Source organism: Artemia franciscana, chromosome 7 (assembly GCF_032884065.1).
Source record: "Artemia franciscana chromosome 7, ASM3288406v1, whole genome shotgun sequence".
Lineage (NCBI taxonomy): Eukaryota > Metazoa > Arthropoda > Branchiopoda > Anostraca > Artemiidae > Artemia > Artemia franciscana.
In genome coordinates this window covers 27,147,100-27,165,922 of record NC_088869.1, presented here as the reverse complement: position 1 = coordinate 27,165,922, position 18,823 = coordinate 27,147,100, and the positions used below count along the sequence as shown (strand labels likewise).

Genomic DNA, 18,823 nt, shown 5'->3' with positions numbered 1-18,823 from the left:
TGAAATTGAAAATGCACAATGCTAGACTGATAGTTTCTGACGCTCTAAAGAAGTTTGAGAACAGGCCCAAGTTAGTCCTTATTACCAGAGAGCTCTTTAATTTGGGGCGAATTGCGTGCCAGGGCTGTAAACTGTGCCTGGAATCTGAGTGATCTAGACAGGCTGAACAAGAGTTCAAAAGAAAAGAAGAAGAAGAGAAGAAAAAGAAATAGAGTATGTTATCTGCAAAGAAAAACATTGAACACCTGGAAAAAGGTTTGATAAAAAGAAGTAAATCGAAAAGAAGAAAAGACAAGTAGCTTCTTTAAGAAGCTGAAAAAAGCCATAGATGCCAAAGACTTTGTAGAAATAAGCCTCGCACAAAGTATGGTCAAGGCTTCGATCATATTCGGAAGATCACATTTGGAAGATGCGCGAAGAAGATGAGGCAGCCAGAGAGGTTGAGCGGATATAGAGCAGGGAAAACAAACCAAAGTCGTTCATAATTTTGGCATATTTTGCCAAAAGGAACAAGGTGAGAGGAGGATTTTGTACTTTTGTTTTGTACTTTCGTACAAATTCAAAACATTTAACTGAAATCATTAAAAAAAAAAAAAAAACAGACAAAAAAACAAGACTATGTGCATCAATGCTAAAAACACCAGCTGCCACTTTTTGTGTCCACGGACAGTTTCGGAGATGCACCTATCGTAAATTTAGGGTCATAATTGGTTCATAAAAAGCGCAATCAAATGTTCATAAAGTTCGTATTTTTGTGGTCAAAAGTTCATATTTTTCACAAGAAATCTAGCGGGAGGCCAGTATTCAATACCATGGGTCATATGCAGCTTGCCATCACCCATCTCTGCAATATATCCCTAGCACATTTATTGCCCTATTTTAAATATAAGGGAGCATAGATAGGAGGGGGGGTACAGACATGAACTCAACTCTTAGGAGTATTCTGAAGGACCACATCTTTAAGAAAAATCCTATAATCCTTTTTTTTACATCTTCGTATTTTAAGACTAAACAATTCAGTTTTTTTCTTTTTTTTACATAATTTTTGATTTTAGACTCAGATGCCAATATATTGCCCATGAGAGTTCCGTCCTTACACAAAGGATTTGATTATCCTTTCAATATGGTAGCAGTAAATTTAAAGTAGTTTTGTTTTCAGGACGAAATGCTTGAATACACTGGACCAAACCCCATACAATTGATGATGCCACTGATGTCTCTCTTAACATGCTCCTACAAGGTATGATTTTATATCCATTATCGCTTTATTATAATATAAAAAAGACTGGAAAACGCAGCAAAAAAAGAATTTGTTTGGTGTTGAGTGTAATGAAGACTTGGTACAGCTTAGGTATAGCACTACTACTACTACTACTAACAACTCACCGCAGCACCAAGCTGCCTGAGACCAACAGCCACGCACGCTCCTCCTTCATCCCAATCTATTTTAAGCCTCCCTCTTTAAACCTCCGAGGAAATTCGTATTTCCTTTAAATCTTTCTTTATGACGTCCTCCTGCCCCAGACGAGAACAACCTGCTTTCCATTTAGCCCTAGACGGTTGGGCGAAAAGGACAATCTTCGGCAATCTGTCTTCCTTCATCCGCGGAACGTGCCCTAGCCATCTCAACCTTTCTTTCATTATAACCCTAGAAAGCGGGATTGAACCACATTTTTCGAACAGCCTACTGTTCGAAATACGGTTAGTCAGCCGGGTACCCAGAACAATCCGTAGGCAATTTCTCTGGAAAACATCTAGTAAGTCTTCATCCGCTTATCGAAGCGCCCTTGCTTCTGAGCCATATTTGACCACTGTCATTACTATATCTTCCGTTATTTTATATCCATTTGTGGACCTATTTTCCTATTCTTCCAAACTTTTTTTTTACTGTAAAAAAAGGTATAGTAATTTAAACATTCATGTACAAAAGTAAAAATACCTTTAACAGTAGCTTTTAACTGTGCGATTCTTAGCTGTTTTCTGTACGAAATCTGGTTTATATTATTTATTGTTGATAATATGAGACTATGCCACTTGAACCTGCAATTTTTTCTTCACAAAAAAGGCAAGATTTCTGGGGCTTAAGCAAAATAATATTTTTAAGTTAAGGGGATAAGGGGAGAGCATATTCAAAGCTAAAAGACATAAATTATAAATACAAGCTTCTAGGAGTGTTTATTTTGTCAAATTTATCAGAAATGGATCTTAAAAAAGATGTAATCCTATGACCTCTTGTTTCTCGAGGAATTTATCCAGCTTCCTTAAGAAATCTGAGAAAATTAAATTACCCTTGTAATAGTGATAATGGAAGTTTGGTGGCTCACAAATATGGTGGAACAGCATAATTTTTAATAGCCCAATTGTTTCTATCTGTTGTAATTCGGTTTTTTTCTCATGAGGAGTAATTTTATAAAAGCTTCAATTCCATTAATCCTACTGTCCAGCTTACGGTTTGGAGTAATCCTTATCCAGAAAAAGATTAATGGATTGTCCAATAAAATACAGTTAGATAGAACAAATAAAAGAATAATGTGGTATTTTCATAAAACTTGTAAAATTAAAAAGGTTTGAAATCGAAATTAATTTCAAGAGGGTGAAGTGCTTCAAGAACTTTTACTTTGCTTCAACTCTACACAAAATTAAATATATGAAATATTCCTTTGGGTATTTATCCTCTCTTGAAAAAACTGTGAATTTAACTGACGCTATGTTGCTTTTTTCTGGGGTAAGAAAAAAACCGAATCAAGATGAAAAATTTGATCAAAATGGGCAACCCCCAAGCTGAGGTGCCTGGGCAGCTGTTCTGGCCCTCCCCCTTTGAACGACTCTGATTGCTTAGGGCCTGAATTAGGCATAAATAATAGAATTTTCTTTCTTGCCCAATATTATCACTAAATTTTAGTAAACTGAAATGTTAGTAAAACTAAATGTCAGTAAAATGTTAATAAAGACCAGACAGTTAAATGGATAGGGCATTCGATAAATTTATCATTAGACAGTGACACTCTCCCTGAAATGTTTGTCCGACTCGTAAAAACGTAATAAAAATTAATATAAATAATTTTTTGCATTATCTATTAATCATAATCCAATACAAATGCTGTGACATTCACTAGACTATAATTTCCTCGTGGTCTGCCACTCCTCGAGGTGACCTTGCAGAGCTTTATCAGTCACAGTTTTGCGTAGGGAAATTAGTGAAAGGTCCACCCTGAGGCCACGCAAGCAAGGATTTTCCTGTCGGGGATAGAGACAGAGAAAGGAATTTATGACGGAGCCAAGATCCCAAACCGTGTCAGAACCGGAACAGCTCCAGCCTTTTATGTCCAGCCTATCCTTGTCAGGGCATTCGTCATAGAATTAATTGAAATTGAAGAATATGTCCATTGATTATTGCCCTATTTATTGATTTTCTATTATTTTTTAAATAAGAAGTAGGTATTTTGCTGTGTAAAAACCATTTTAAGTTCCTGTTGTTACTATTCAATTGAAGAAAATCAGTTAAATAATGCATTCAATAGTATTATTCAATAGCTACTTCTTGTGTTTGTATCTTTGCTTTGAAAGATCGTCATTTATACCATATAGTATTTGTGATAATTAAAGTTTTTTCAGATTGAAAGCTAGTGGACCTACGAGCTTTGTCATGGACGTCATCTACGTCAGTATCATGAAGAAAGGGATGCAAAGAAACAGAAGCTTCAGGAATATTTTCTTGGGTATTATGATAAAGACTAGCTTGAAGCACTAGGTCAGCTCTTTTCCTTTATTTTTTAATTGCTTGACACAACTCTGTCAGTCAACTTTAAACTGACTAATTATAAAATAAATGCTGATTAAAGAGGCCATTTGAAGAAAGACCAGCAGGGGATTTTCTGTTGATGTAGAAAAATTAAAAATATTCGCATAAATGGGAGTAAAGTACCGAAAATAAATTATCTAAGGGTTTTGCGCTGTATAGACCACTCTACAGAATTATTGTATCTTGATCCGACCATATCCCCCTAAGACCGCTATCTTCTAAGATGAACCATAACGCAAGGTATTCACGTGCCTAAGCATAGACATATTTTACAGAAAAAAGGGATAAAAATTGGGCTTGATAATTCATGGCTGCTGGAACTGCACCTTTGGGAAATTAAACGCTGGGACATTTTTCCTCCTTTCGTTTTACGAATCCTGAGCTCGTAAAATGAAAACGGTTGTTCGTCTGTAAAGGACTAAACTATGTAAGCTCAGTATTGAAGAGTTTAAGCTAGGTTAATTATCAGCAGAAGGGACAATATATTTGAGGCAAATGCTTTAATTTACTTAAATTGTTGTCACAAAACAATAACTTTGTAATCAAGAATGCTTTTAAAATGAAGAAAGCTATTAACTGAACGAAAAATATTTTAAAACCCTCTTACAGCAAATAGGCTTAATAAATAATAAATTTATATATCTTAATAGTCAATCTCTTTTAACGAAAAAGTTAATGAACATATTATTTATCATTGATGGAAGGTTAGTCTTATTTTATTTTTATTTCTTTTTTTGCAGTATTGCATTTTGAATTCACAACGCCGGGGTAGTCTCCTTCGTGTCCCGCCTGCTCTCAGTTGTCTTGTTTGTTTTTTTCTCTTTGCTTTCGTTTTATTTGTGTCTTTTAGTGGATTCTAAAAATTTATATTGATAATAGGTAGCCTTAAGGTTAGTTCAAGCCAATCTTTGAACTGTTGACTATGTGAATATTAAAAAAAAAAAAATTGTGTGTGTTAAATAAGATCTTAAAAAGGCCAGGGTTGAATATCATACGTGGCTCTACAGAATTTATACATGCTTAAGCTATTGTCCTCCACTCTGTGGATTTAATCTTTTTAAAAAGTAATATTTTTTTTTCAATATGCTTGCTGTAATTTTCAAAGATTTATCGATTTTCTTCCGCAACCCTGAAAATCTTTACTTTTTGTTGTATTAAGCACAAGTGTAGGCATGTACCATCTGCAAAGGGCTGAAACAGAACCCCAGCAAGTCCTTAAAACGAAGTGAAGCTCCTTAACGGCCCTTAAAATTGAATTTAGTCCCTGATGATTTTTTGCTTTGGTAAAATTTTCATCTCTTTGAGACTGTTCAGAGCTGTGAGTAGTCTATTTTTTTCTTTATATTTTGTTTATTATTCAGATTCTTAGAATTTATCCTTACTCGTCTATGACAAGGGATGCTGTTTTAGGGTACACCTTTATTGCTTGTACAAGGTATACAGGCTGGTAACGAAAAACAGGAGTGACTTTCCTCAAGAGTCAATCGGCTAGCAGGTGGTAGGCAGTGTTTCCACTTCTGCGGATTCTTTTTCATAGACTATGGAATTTGATGCCTGTCTACGGAAAAAATACCGTAGTTGCAGTGTTAGTGTGCAAGATTTATCGGTAAGTTCTGAAGCTTACTCTTACCGAATAAGTTGCCGGTAACTTTGGTAAGCTAACGTAAGTTACCGCATAAGTTGTAAGTTTCAAATGCACATGAATTTAAAAGAAAATATTCTCTCTTTTCCGACAGATTGATAAGAAAATTTTTATTTTTCATCATTTTATTTGTTTATTTCGTTATTCGTTTATAGGGGGGAAATATACAAAAATTGCACTTAGGTTTCAGATAATTCTTTATAAGAGATAAGCTAAAGCTGCTCCTCCTCCTCCTCATCTGGTGCATCTTCAAATGCTATGCCTGGCAGATCACCTTCCACCAGACCATATCCATTATCACGTGACATTGAACTATTGATAGAAAGACACGATGGCAGCTTTTCACGTCGATTTCCAGGCATTTTTGAAGCTGCACGGCAATGCTAATTTTTTTTTTGCTATTGAGTGGCTGACAGACCATTTGAATATCGTTCCCCGTTTCATGCTTGATATGATTTCTACGGTGGGTCTCTACTAGTCTGTAACCTGACCGAATCGGTCGCAGGAACAGGCTACGGTAGCACAAATTTTGAGATTTTTACAGCCACTCCCGTAAGCACCAACTTCGCAAAAAAACCGCCCATCAACAAGCTGCCGATCCGATAGCTTTTGCAGTCTCATAGTAAATGATTTGGATAATGGGCCCCCTTTGGAAATGCCGTTGCTGAGTTCTGTGTTCAAGACCCCGACAAAGTCAGCTTCAGATCGTTCCTTAAATGAATCACCATCCTTCCGAAATTGGTAGGACAATTTAGCAAGCTCATTGATTCGACTTACGAATTCGTAAACTCATCCAAAAACGCAACGTTTTGCATATTGTTAGACTTTTTTTTCTGGCTCGAATTCATGCGCTAAAGTATGCAATTTATTCAAAACCGTTTGTTTTTACCCATCAAGTAATCTTACCTTTAAGAAAAAGCTGCACATTCATTAAAGCAAATTTAAAATAATAATATAAAAGCATATTCAAAGCAAAATAAAAGCAAATTCATTATAGCAAATCTTCCTTTTTGATACCTTAACTGCATAGCTTTTATAGAAAAAAAGTTTACGCAATAAAAACAACAAAAAAAGAAAACTTTCCTAGGGTACCTTGCACCGAGCAGGATAAAAGCTGGTAGCAATTGCAGTTTAACAAATCAAAAATCAAATGTGCGTTTTTTACCCATACTAACGACTGCAATAAAGCATGAAAGTACTTGATAAGCATATGCAGTGATGTGCGGATAGAGAGCATAGAAAACAACTAAAGACATTGCAGCAAATTTGGCTAACATTGTAAAATAAGATAAACAATCAAAACATTGGCAAAGGTCAGCACAAGTATCCATTCAAAACCAAGATTCCAAAGAAAAGAGCCAATAACCCCCCCTAGCTACTTCGTCTAGCGCCAGATAGATCGAACTACCGTCGCCACATCCATCATTTGTTACGAAGAGAAGAAGCCCCGATACAGCCACAAAGGCCGGACGGGACTTAAGTCAAGTAAGTCAAGAGATGATGGGAAAGATTTATGTTTGGGCACTAGTTGCTGCTGTGTCACCATTGCAATGCTAGATTAGAAGAGATTGGACGGTAATATTTTTTTATTAATATGCCTTACTACCCGCATTATAGCCGGATATGTAATTCACTGATTATCTATTCTTTATGTCAAAGATAGCCAGTCAAAAAATTCGAGTCAAAAGTCAAATTAAATTGACCTCTGCAATGAATATCTTTTTATTCAGACTGACTGACTCATCACGTATCCCCTTTTTTTCTTTTTTTTTTACTCGGGTAGGAAATGACAAAGAGGTAATAATAAGCTGAAAGGGGTATGACTCGTGCATGGAATCTGATGAAAGAATTTTTTTTTTTTTTTACGGTAGATTTTAGTGAAGGGGCAGCTCTTGTGGATGGATTTGTTTCGCCTGAAAACATTTTTGTTCGTCAAAACTTAAACTTACCGCTTATGAAACTTACCAGTAAGTTTGCCCTAAAACTTACAGTTACCGGGTAAGTTACCCAGTGGTAACTCATCGTGTAGTAATTTACGTCTTGCACACTATATAGTATCTATGGAAAAATCAGAGTTTTATTGAAAATGTCATATTCATCCTTCCCATATAATGTTTATCTCAAATCACCAAATATTAGTTTACAAATTATTAGTTTCGGCTCGATACCAAATCTAAGTCAGACGTAAATTTTGATATAATTGGTTCTTTTGATTTTTTTTTATATGAGTTATATGTGCAAGCGTTTCTCCTGAACGTTTCAGGAATAGAAGAATTACAACGATAGAATATTTTCCCGCCAATAACAGTAACCAGCTCACATAGTTTTCACAAGTTCAATGAAGATTTCCATAAAGTACCTTCTGTGAGGCCCATGACTGCATAGGCGAGAATTTCAGCCTATTGACCACGGCGAGTTCCGGTCCCAACTAGTTTGAACATTTCAAGGAAGCAGTTCAATTAATCTAAGAGAAGAATTTTACCTTCCTCTTCCTTCAGAAGACTACGTGTAACCATTTGATTGGTATTCAGAATAAAGAAGCAGTTAACCAGCATAAAAAACAACACATTTTCCCCATTTTAGAATTTAGTTTCAGTTCTCTTTTGCTATTGGTCAACTTTGTTGGCCTTACCAAAAAGGTTAAACTAGGTTTAACAACTTTTTGTGCTACAAAATGTTTTGCGAAAACTAGTTGGAAACCTTCAAAAAGTTTATTAGTCTTTTTTTTGCACTTCTACTGAAAATCAGACTTAAAAAACAACTAGGTGTAGATGATCATCAAAGAATCTTTCAACCCGTATGAATGATGAAGACGTAACAATAGGCACTAATTTGGGCTATTTATCTGTTCCTGAAAAATTACTAACATGTAGCACGCCTATTTTCTTAGGTTACGACAGGTTAACGTTCTGGAGGGGAAGTAGCTTAGAAATGAGGATCAAAGACAACCGAAACATTGAGTGTCAAGAAGCTACTTAACCTTAACATTATCCTTTACTCTATAATCCAAATTAAAAAAGCAACTTAAATATTAATTTATTTATTTACAAAAAAAGCAAAGCTGAAAAACATTACCTAAATTAATGCCTTCTATCAAATCTTCATTTTGTTTCGCCCCAACTGGATTTCTTTATATAACACCAATTTAATAGACGCTTTTCTTTTCTTTGTAAAATTAACTACTTTGATGCATCACTAGTCTATTGTAGATGGAGAGGATGCTACGGTTAGTCTAAAGGACCCTTCGTCCAAAAATATGAATGTTGGGTTTCAAAAACACTTTTTTTAACTACCCCCTTCCCCACACAGAAAATCCTGCTCTAATCCTTCCCCTCTTCCCACCTAACGATCGAACCTGAACGTGGCTATGTGTCCTACTAACAGGTCGAAATCTTTGCTTAAATAATTGGTAGATTTTAATGTTTATATGAAAGAATGTAATAATAAAAACGTATGAGCTCAATTTTTTTAAAAACTCGGAATAAAAATCTTCTGAGAAAAACTTCTTCCACACCTTTTATACCAAGCTTTATCGAAACCCGTTCGTCATCTTCATCGTTTTGTCTCTTTCTCTCGCTCCTTCTCTTAAAAAGCTGTTTCTACGGTTATATTATTAATTTTACAAATTTTTTCTTCTCTTATCTTGCAGACAAACAGTTTGAAGAGAATCCTTTAAAGGCAAAAGACGTTCCACTTCGTAAAAAAGACAGTTTAACTCTTCCTTATTTGGAAATTAAAATGGACGGAGGTACAGTTTGTGATTTGAGTGGAAAACCACGTTCTACTAAGGTAATTTACGTGTGTCACCCACCAGGCAAACATGAAATATACAGCATTGAAGAAGTTTCTACTTGTGAGTATGAAGTTGTGGTTCTAACTCCGAGCTTGTGTAAACACCCTTTGTACAAGTAAGACTTTTATGATATATTTCTTTTCCACTATCTTAAATGAAGACTGTGTTTCAACAGAGCTTGCTTCAGAGAACATGGAAGTTGCTTTAAGGTCATATTTTCATTAACATAGCTTAAAACTTGAAGACTAAAATTGTTAATTTTAACAAATACAAGCGAGACGCGTGAATTATTTCACGGGATTTACTTTGGAATTTTTAATGGGATTCCTGATATGAATCAAGAACATTTCAGGAATTTATTTAATAGAACTAAGACAAAACTAAAAAATAAAAATTATACTTAGAAACATTAGAAATTATGGGAAGAATTCTAAAATTATTTAAATTGTCTGGGAATAGAGATAATAGGGTAAAAACAATTGCTTGGGGTTTTTGTACTGAGTTTTATCTTTGACATTATCGAAGCTATTGTTGTCTTTTTTTATAAATGAAACTGAAAAAACCATTTTCAGGGTGGGGAAAAGGGCAGTATCAGGGACAAAGGCCCGAAAATGTGCAAATGAGACATTCGGTGAGAGAACGACCACAGTGTAAAAACCACAGTATCGAGTTGTGTAAACCTCAGTTTCGAGAAGAAGGGTAGTTTTATTTATTTTTAATATATACTAACAAAAATAATTTATATTCGTTAAATGTATGTTTTATTATTGTTATGCGCCATCAAGATGTATTTTTTTTTTCTTGGCTTTTTGTGCCTCTGCTGATTTCCCATTTTTCTAAATCTCTTTTCTTTGTTTGTTTTCTTTGTAATTTCTTTTATTATTGCTGATTTAAAGGTTGTGGGAGCATTGTAATTGATGCCGTCTACTGTCAGTAAATTCAATGTCTTTTCAAAGGTGGCTACCCACTATAATAGTTTTTTTTTTCATAATAGTATAACATAAATTTAACAGAAACTACTGCAAACAAGAGTCGAGCTGCCACCCCCTACAATCCTCTAAAAGCTCTAGCGTCATTTGTTCTTTTTAAAAACGAAACTTATTTTGGGTAGTTTTCAATTTTTATTAATTTACTAGCAATTATATACCGTATAAACTGCCAGCAATTCTTTTTTCTGTTTTGCAATGTGGTTGAAATAAATAATTTATTTTCATTAGTATAATGTACTATTAATTTCCTCAATACTTTCTGGCTTTTGAATAGATTCCTTTCAAATGATGAAGATGAATTGAAGGGTCATTTATTGGTCCATAAATTCAAAAGATTGCTTCAGCAAGCTAAGCATACTGATTATCCGACAACTCTATCACTGCCGTTTACGCATCAACGAGAGTGGTAAAGGATTCTGATAAGGACTCCTTTTACACTGATCTGGAGATTACAGTGTAGAAATACCCCAAACGAGACTTGCTAATTTTAGCGGGTGATTGATACTCCCGTGTTGGTCAAACATACCCTAATGCCCGCGATATTGTTGGTCCATTCACATACGGCTAGCGGTGCCCCAATATGGATAGACTACTCCAGTCCGCGAGAACTCATAATCTTACCATCAAGACACCATGTTCCAACACAAACCCTCTCAAAGGATAACTTGGGGCTCAAAAGATGGCTCCACAGCTGCCAAAATCGACCACATATCGATCCGTCTGCGTTGGTGCTCCTCACTCATCGATTCTCGAGCTTATAGAGGGGCGTGCACGGGATTCTGGAAGCGATCATATGCTTGTAGGTGGGAAAATACTCCTGAAGTTGAGCATGAGGAACAGACACCCCCCAAAAAGGAAGTCGAATGTAAAGAAACTGAAAATCAGAATGGTGAAAGAAGACTTTTACCTGAAGTTACTGAACCAGTTCGTAAGCCTGACAGACTGTTATGAAGACCCTACCACCTGATGGAAATAATTCCAGAACACCGCTGAAAATGGGGCCGCTGAAGTTATCGGCTATGCTCCTGCAAAGACGAGAACAAATTATGTCTCAGAGAAAACTGTAAAGCTAATCAAGGCTAAGCGACAGGCATCAAACGCATGGATAAAAGTAAAAAAGTCGCAACGCATACAGGTTAAAACCAGCTTATGTCAAGACCTCCAGCAATTGCGGGTGCTTTAGCGATGGAAAAAGCAGCCAAAAATAATGACTCGAGAAGACTGTATAGAACCATCAAAGGAATAACTGGAAAAAAAAAGTCACCTATCGCTGGTCCCTTAAAAGACGCTCAAGGGAGTGCGATCCCAGACGTACAAGATAAACATGATCACTGAAAGAATCACTTCAAAGACCTGCTTAATCTAAATACAGATGGGAAAGATGCAATACCGATGCTGCCACCAACAGCTAGAAGACCATATGAAATTGGCATGGGACCACATCTACCTTCAGAGATACTAAACGTGATCAAACGGCGAAAAAACATTAAGTTGCCTGGAGAAGATGGTCTCCTTACCGACGTTTACAAGGCCTAACCACATTTTGTAGTGGAGCAACTTCAAACCCTCATCAATCTGATACGGGAGAAGAAGACCTTCCCGTCTGATTAGAAGGTGTCAGTAATAATGCCAGTATTTAAGAAGAGGGAAGAATGCGACAGCCGCAACTGCCGAGGGATATCATTCATGGATATGGCTACCAAAGTATTCGCGATGATTTTGCTTTAAAGGTTCGAGGAAGCAAGGAATGAGCGGACACGTAAAAATTAGTGGGAGTTTCGAACAGGGAGAAGGTGCACTGACCAGATCTTCACTCTTCGCCCGATTCTCCAACAGTGCAAACGCTAAAACCTCCCCATAATTACCGTGCTCTTTTATTTTGCGGCTGCTTTCGACTCTGTGACCCGAGAAGGCCTTTGGTGAATCATGATGGAAGATGGTATGCCGGTTGAATTCATAGAATTGTTGAAGGCCTACTACAAGCATTGCAAATCGACAGTAAGAGTGCTGGGCGAAGAAATTGAGCCTTTCAATGTGGAAAGCGTAAAACAGGGGTGCATATTGTCTCCGGTTTTGTTTAACTACTGTATAGACTGGGTTCTAGAAAGAGCACTCTTGAGTTTTGAAGGTGTTGATATGGGATTAAGCATTAATTGGGATTGGGCATCGTCGCTCTTGCTGCTGATCCAGCAACTGCCCAAGCAATGTTGAATGAAACACAATTCTCTCAGCTACTGGGTATGAAGATGAACACGGCCAAAACTAAAGTCATGGACCTAAACATACAGTCGGATTATCAGCTTGTGCTTTACGGACAAGAATTGGAAAGAACCAATAGCTTCACCTATCTTGGCTCAATAATAGACCCTCGTGAAGGCTGTGACATTGATGTACAGAACAGAATCAACAAAGCCCAAGCCATCTTCTCACAACTCCGCCGTCATTTGTGGAACCGACGGAAGATCAACATGAAGACAAAAATTTATGTCTATAAAGTGGATGTTAGATCTGTTGTCTTCTATGCAGTCGAAACTTGGCTACTGAAGACACTTAATCTCCATGATTTGGAAGTCTTTGACCACCGCTGTTTACGAAAACCCCTGAGAATTCGATGCTCCGACAGAATCTCAAATGTTGATCTGCGCCATCGCTGCTGTAACATCGATCCCGCTGCCACGATTGTCAAACAGAGAAGAGTGTGTTGGCTTAGCCCTGTGCTTAAACGATCTAATGACCGCATCATAAAGCAAGTGCTTATAGCAGGCGACCTGGTGATCAATGGAAGAATTGGTGGGTAACTGCCAAAAACGACCTCGCCCCGATTGGTGAATTTTGAAGGTTTAGCAGAAAGTGGGAGAGCTGCTGGCTCCGGTTTGCTGAGGAGCTGGAACAAGATCGTGACAAATGAGTCAACGATACGTAGTCTTCTAAGTGCCGGGTGAGGCGTCCACTTCTGGTCCTGCAACAAGTATAAGTAAATAAGTGCTAAATATACTGCTTCAAAAACCACCAGTCCATCTTATAAACTTTTTGTATAGGCATCAATTTTCTACACTGAATTGAAACGGAATCAAAAATAGAAATAGTGACGGAAAAAAGTATCGTTATAAAATACCAAAACTAAAGTGTAAATTGCAATTATATTTATTTGGAAAATATTCCGTCATGTATTTTGCTTATTTTTATGTTATGACAAAAAAATTACTTTTAAAAAAATAATGTTTTGGATATAGTGTATATGGTACTTTAATTTAAATGGAGATCCACTGTTATTTATGATACTTTCGGTTCGTTGTAAGTTTGACTTAATTATTCATTTAGATTTCTGTTCAATGTTATTTTACTCAGTCATTGTAGGTTGATCATGCTCGTTATTTTAGTTAGGTTTGCAGTTAAGTTGCACTCATTCGCTTTCACTTTGACTTATTTTATGACCTTTCTGTTCGTTTCAGGTTTTAATTTCTCTCTACTTTCCTTTAAAATGCCCTTTTTTTGGTGAAAGCAAATTAAATAAGAAGTGCTTTGCAAGTGTTGACATTTCCTATGTTTCTGAACAATCTGGACATTTCTCATGTTCCTATGTTATGACATTTATTATGTTTGTTGAAAGCAAATTATATTAGAAGCACTTTGCAGGCGTTAACATTTCCCATGTTTCTGGACATTTCCTATTGTCCTATTCTTCTATGTTATGACATTTTCTATGTTTGTTGGAGACAAATTAAGTAAGAAGCACTTTGCAGGTGTTGACATTTCCTATGTTTCTTGTAAAACAGAGAGTAGTTTCGTACATTCTTTACTTTTGCCGAATGTACACTTGGTAACAGATATTAATAATGAAGGAAAAACAACCTAGACCTATGATCTACCATTTTCCATTGGGAACTTTTTAGTTTCTTTTTTTTTTAATTTTAAGATAAGAAATGATTTTGTCAAAATGTCTGTGGTACTGTCATTAACGTTGCTTCAAATATTCTAATCTGATTTGAAATTATGTTCAGAATACACCCCTACCGCCTGTGGAAAAAGGGCAGGCATAAATTGACTAGCCATTAGACGACTCTATTTGAAGATGAAAAAGAAGCAAGGTAGTTTTTCCAGTTTGATTTCTTTTTTTCTCTGGAAATTCTGATTCGCTTACAATGCAAGCTTTCCTCTAAAAGCCTTTTCAAATTTATTTTTACTGCGCAATATGTTTAAGAAGGTAGAAAATTAATTTTTCTTCTGCAATTTGGTCACTAGAGTAATGGTTGAACAGATGGTGACTCTTCACCGACGCTGGAGAATTTGTCTTATCCAGTTCACACAGTGTCTTAGCTCCAAAGTGGAGTGCCCGAAGGAAATGCTACTGACCAAACCATGTTCTCTGTTCGTGTAAATGCTCAATTATTTTCGATGAGGCTGAAGATTAGTCGACTATATATGCAGGTAGTTCAAAGTTGTTTAAATCATCTCAATGAGTTGAATCAAAGCACTTTGAATCAAATCGTCATCTCTTTTCTTCATTAGAGTACTAAGCAGTAATAGAGATTAGCCTTGGCATTAGTCTTCTCAACTAGGAAAAAAAAAATCCTGTGCCTCAGCTAGTATAGCTTTAGATCATCATCGAGGGAGCCATGAATTGATATAATACTATTTTGAATGTCATCCAAAAACACAAACATTCTGCATTATAATGATGCAGTCTTGATCAAAAACTTACCGTTTGTTAAGAAATATGCCATTCCTGATTCAATAGGTTGAGTGGTACCCAAGATTTGGTACCCCGTGGGCTTAACAGGTATTCGCCATAGTTATTTTATTAGTCTAGTCTATTGATTTTTGGATGATTTGCCCGGTTCTTTTTCAATGGGTCAGTGGTGATTCTGATTATTAGTGGCTCTGTTTTTTTTAGGCCAGTTGAGTCTAGCGAAAAGAAGATTACATGTACTCCGATTGGAGAGAATCCGAAACGGCCAGTTGCCTTGATGGAACTTGAAAGTGAATCACTTCTTCTGAGACATCAAAATATTTTGGTGAGTTTCATTTCCGGTTTCTGTTTATTCTCTTATTTATTATTTTGAGGGTTTGACTTTTAATGTCTCTAGCTAATGTTTTGGGACCATGTTATAGACGAGAATTCTATCCACATAAAATAAAATATCTATAGTCGTAATGCCATTTTTCTACCAAACTTAATCATTTGAACTTGACGGTTATGGAAAGCACTTCGAATGTTCCGGAAAACTTCCCAAGAAACTCTTGGAAACACATATGACGTAAGAACATTAATACTTCCGAAAGAAAAAAAGGGATTAATTGAACGCTTTTGGCCGATCATCCAATGACGGTTTAGGGTAATTCACAGTCACAGTAAGACTTAGTTAGTACCGGAATGTTTGCTAGCAGACTCTTCGTAACAGCAGTTATGTGATTCCCCAATTCTAACTGACTAAGATAGAAATTGTTCGTCTAGGCGTTGGCTAAATTTCATTGCGTGTTAGACACATCGTCAATATGATTTAAAAAGTATCCCTTTGGACAGTAATATTGAGTTCCCTACAGGGGTAATAGAAAAAAAAACCATGAGTTTTAAACAATTAAAATAGAGGAAAGGATTTGCCAGTGTGTTCGCCTCTAATCGCTTAACCCTCTTACCACTTTGCAGTTCCTTGCAAGAAATAATAGAAATTTAAAGAAAGCTATGAAGGGCGGTGAATTCTTTCTCCATAATTAAGATATGTCGATTGTCTTATGAAGACTTGAGTTTGGCAGTAAAATTATACTTCTAATTTTCTTATTTCGTCTTTTAATTACCTGCAGTGTAAACATAGCTACTATTGCTACAAACTCACCACAACCTTTATTCGAATTCAACTGACACTGGTGTATGCTCCCTCATCTCACTCTCTTTGGAGTTTCTAACTTTTCAAGAAAACCACAAGGCTTTTCAAGATTATATTTAACATTATGATCACATTTCAGCTTAATTCCTGTCTCGTGGCTTTACGTACTATTTAATAATGACCATTCGAAGTGCAATCCGTAGCCACCTAAGCCACTCTAATATACATACTGGGTGTGATTGAACCAATTCTTTCGCAGAGATTTCTGTACATGTCATCGTCAAGAATTATGCCTAAAATAACCTTTAAATTATTTATCAAGAAACTTCTTATATTTCTGCCGTATTATAGTCCCCATACTCCTGGGATATACTTAGTTATATCCAGTGTTGTTACCTTAAGTGTCAATGTTACTCAGACTCTTTTACTTTACCATGTGCAATAAGTTAAAGCGAAAATAACTTGTTCTTCTTGCTATTCCTACATATTTCATATAGTCTGAATTCTTAGTTATCATACTGCTTTAGTGAAGAAACTACATTCTCTTGTAGCCATTTCAGTATCTAGCACCTTGGGTGATATCCTAACCTATCCTGAGCCATTCTAGGTGACTGCCTAAAATTTTTCACTTAACGGCTCGTAGGCTAGTATTTGTATTACCGAGGGTTCCACTGGGTGGAGATTTCCATAGTATCACCCCCTTGGCATGGAAGTAGTTTGCTTTCCCACAGTTCTCACTTATATTGAAATCACGAATCTGACCCTCTACCACTGTTGATAGATACTAGCTTCAAAAATAGGATATCGAGCTTGAGAAAGCTGAAGAATAAATATTTTCCTGGAATTATATTAAAGCTGTTGCATTTCTAATTTTCGTGTATGAATTCGTTTATTATTTCTAGCAAAAATGTTTGTATGCTTCTCAAAAGAGTCTCTACTTAGGGGGAAACGCTTTCGTGATAATACCAACGATTCACTTTTAGACCTCGGACTTTGCTTTCAATGGTATGTCGTGAGCACAGCTTAGAGAGAGAAAGAAGCTTATTATTAAATGCAAGACAATACGAAATACAGTTCAAGATTGGAATATAATCCACTTATTACGACACACTTAATTCCCCTCGAAAGGCTACATGGTCAGGGATACAAGGGGAATAAAAAAAGAAGCAACAACTACAATATAAGCAATATATATAAGGTGGATACAATATAAGCAACAACTAAAAAAAAAAAAAATGGAGAACATACCTGAGGCCTGGAAGTCAAGTGCAGAGAAGACAACCACACACCACGAACAGAACACAGGGGTCATCAACTCCTCAGAGGGAAAAAAAGAAAACAATATTATTCTGTTTTATTCTTTAGTAAATGATCCTGAAGAATCCTTTTAAAAGTCCCAAATGAGTGGCATCCCTGTACTGAAGAAGGTAGTGAATTCCAGACCTGTTGACAAGCAATGAGGGGATTGAAATCTTATCGAATAGTAGGGTAGACGGAATGTAGATATCATTTGAAGATCGAAGGCTAGATGGAGCCAAATCAGAAATAAATATAGGAGTTAGATACCAACACAGTTATGAAAACTCCTATCGTGCCCATGTATTTCATATGCATGAAATACGTGGTATCTAAAATCTAGTTTTAGATACTAGTATATTGGTATCTAAGCTGTGCTGCCAGTTTCCTGTCTCCAGCCGCTAGCATCACTACTGCGCACTGTGTCCCAAAAATAAATCGAGTTTTCATAACTGTATTGGTATCTAAGCTATGGTCGTGAGACTAAAACATAGGAAGCAGTGTGTTTTTATTACATATAGCCTTTAGTTACCTCTTTCGTACTGCATATCCTATCTGTTGTTTCGCATTTTACCTTTGACCATATTTGTACGTTAGTGTTAAGGTTTGTTATTTTTTATTATGTTCTTAGGAATCATTTGGACTTGGTTCAGATTCTGGTATTCAGATCGAAGTGAGAGCTTTGGGATCTAAAGACAGCGAGAATCTAGTAACACTTCTAACTACTGCAAAATCAAGAGAGCCAACTGAAAAACAGTAAGTTGCTAATTGATGCTTCAAGTGATATAATTACTTGTATTTTGTAATATTTTATGGATCATTTTCCGGATTTTATAGTTTCATTTCGATTCATTATCCCTGTCTATGCTTGCTGAGTCACAGACCTTTGAAAGTAGGTTTCATATTTGTGACATTGCATTGAAGTGTTTAAATTTTGTTGTGTTTTTTCTCAGTTGCTCTTTTTTATCCATTATTTTTTCGTAATTTGGATGGGTTTTTTTTCTTCATTTTTTTGTGAAAAATGTTTTCTCCTTCTGTTTCTTCACAGAAAAATGGAAAAGCCTTTAATATAAGCAATATTTTAATTCTTGCTACCGCAATTATTGTTATCTTCCCCTACTGTCTCCCTCTTCCTCCGCTCAATCCCAGTTTCGCCTTCATCGTCTGTCTCTCTCCTCTCTATTTTTTTGTTTTTTTTTTTTTAATTCCTTTTTAAAAGATTGAAACATTTGAAACCTGTCTGAGGTATTTTTGTTATGGGACTCAATAGATGAAAAATTGTTTATTTCTTCAACACGCTAAAATAAATCAAGTAAAATACGAACAAATTTCTTTGGTTATTTGAATAAGATAGAAAATTAAGTTGACTAAAACCAGTCGGATATATATGTAAAGGTAAATTGCTAGACATTTAAAAAATACTTGGAGCAAACATTTTCATGACAATGTAAACGACTTGGATAATTTCATAGACCA

The 18,823-nt window shown here is 36.0% G+C and overlaps 1 protein-coding gene and 1 pseudogene across 1 annotated transcript in view; one reads left to right on the top strand and one right to left on the bottom strand.

The window, feature by feature from the left end:
• LOC136029082 (endoplasmic reticulum lectin 1-like) overlaps window positions 1-18,823 on the bottom strand; it is a gene marked incomplete in the record, with an annotated part of 524,377 nt that overhangs the window by 152,820 nt on the left and 352,734 nt on the right.
• LOC136029083 (endoplasmic reticulum lectin 1-like) overlaps window positions 1-18,823 on the top strand; it is a 39,255-nt pseudogene that overhangs the window by 12,937 nt on the left and 7,495 nt on the right.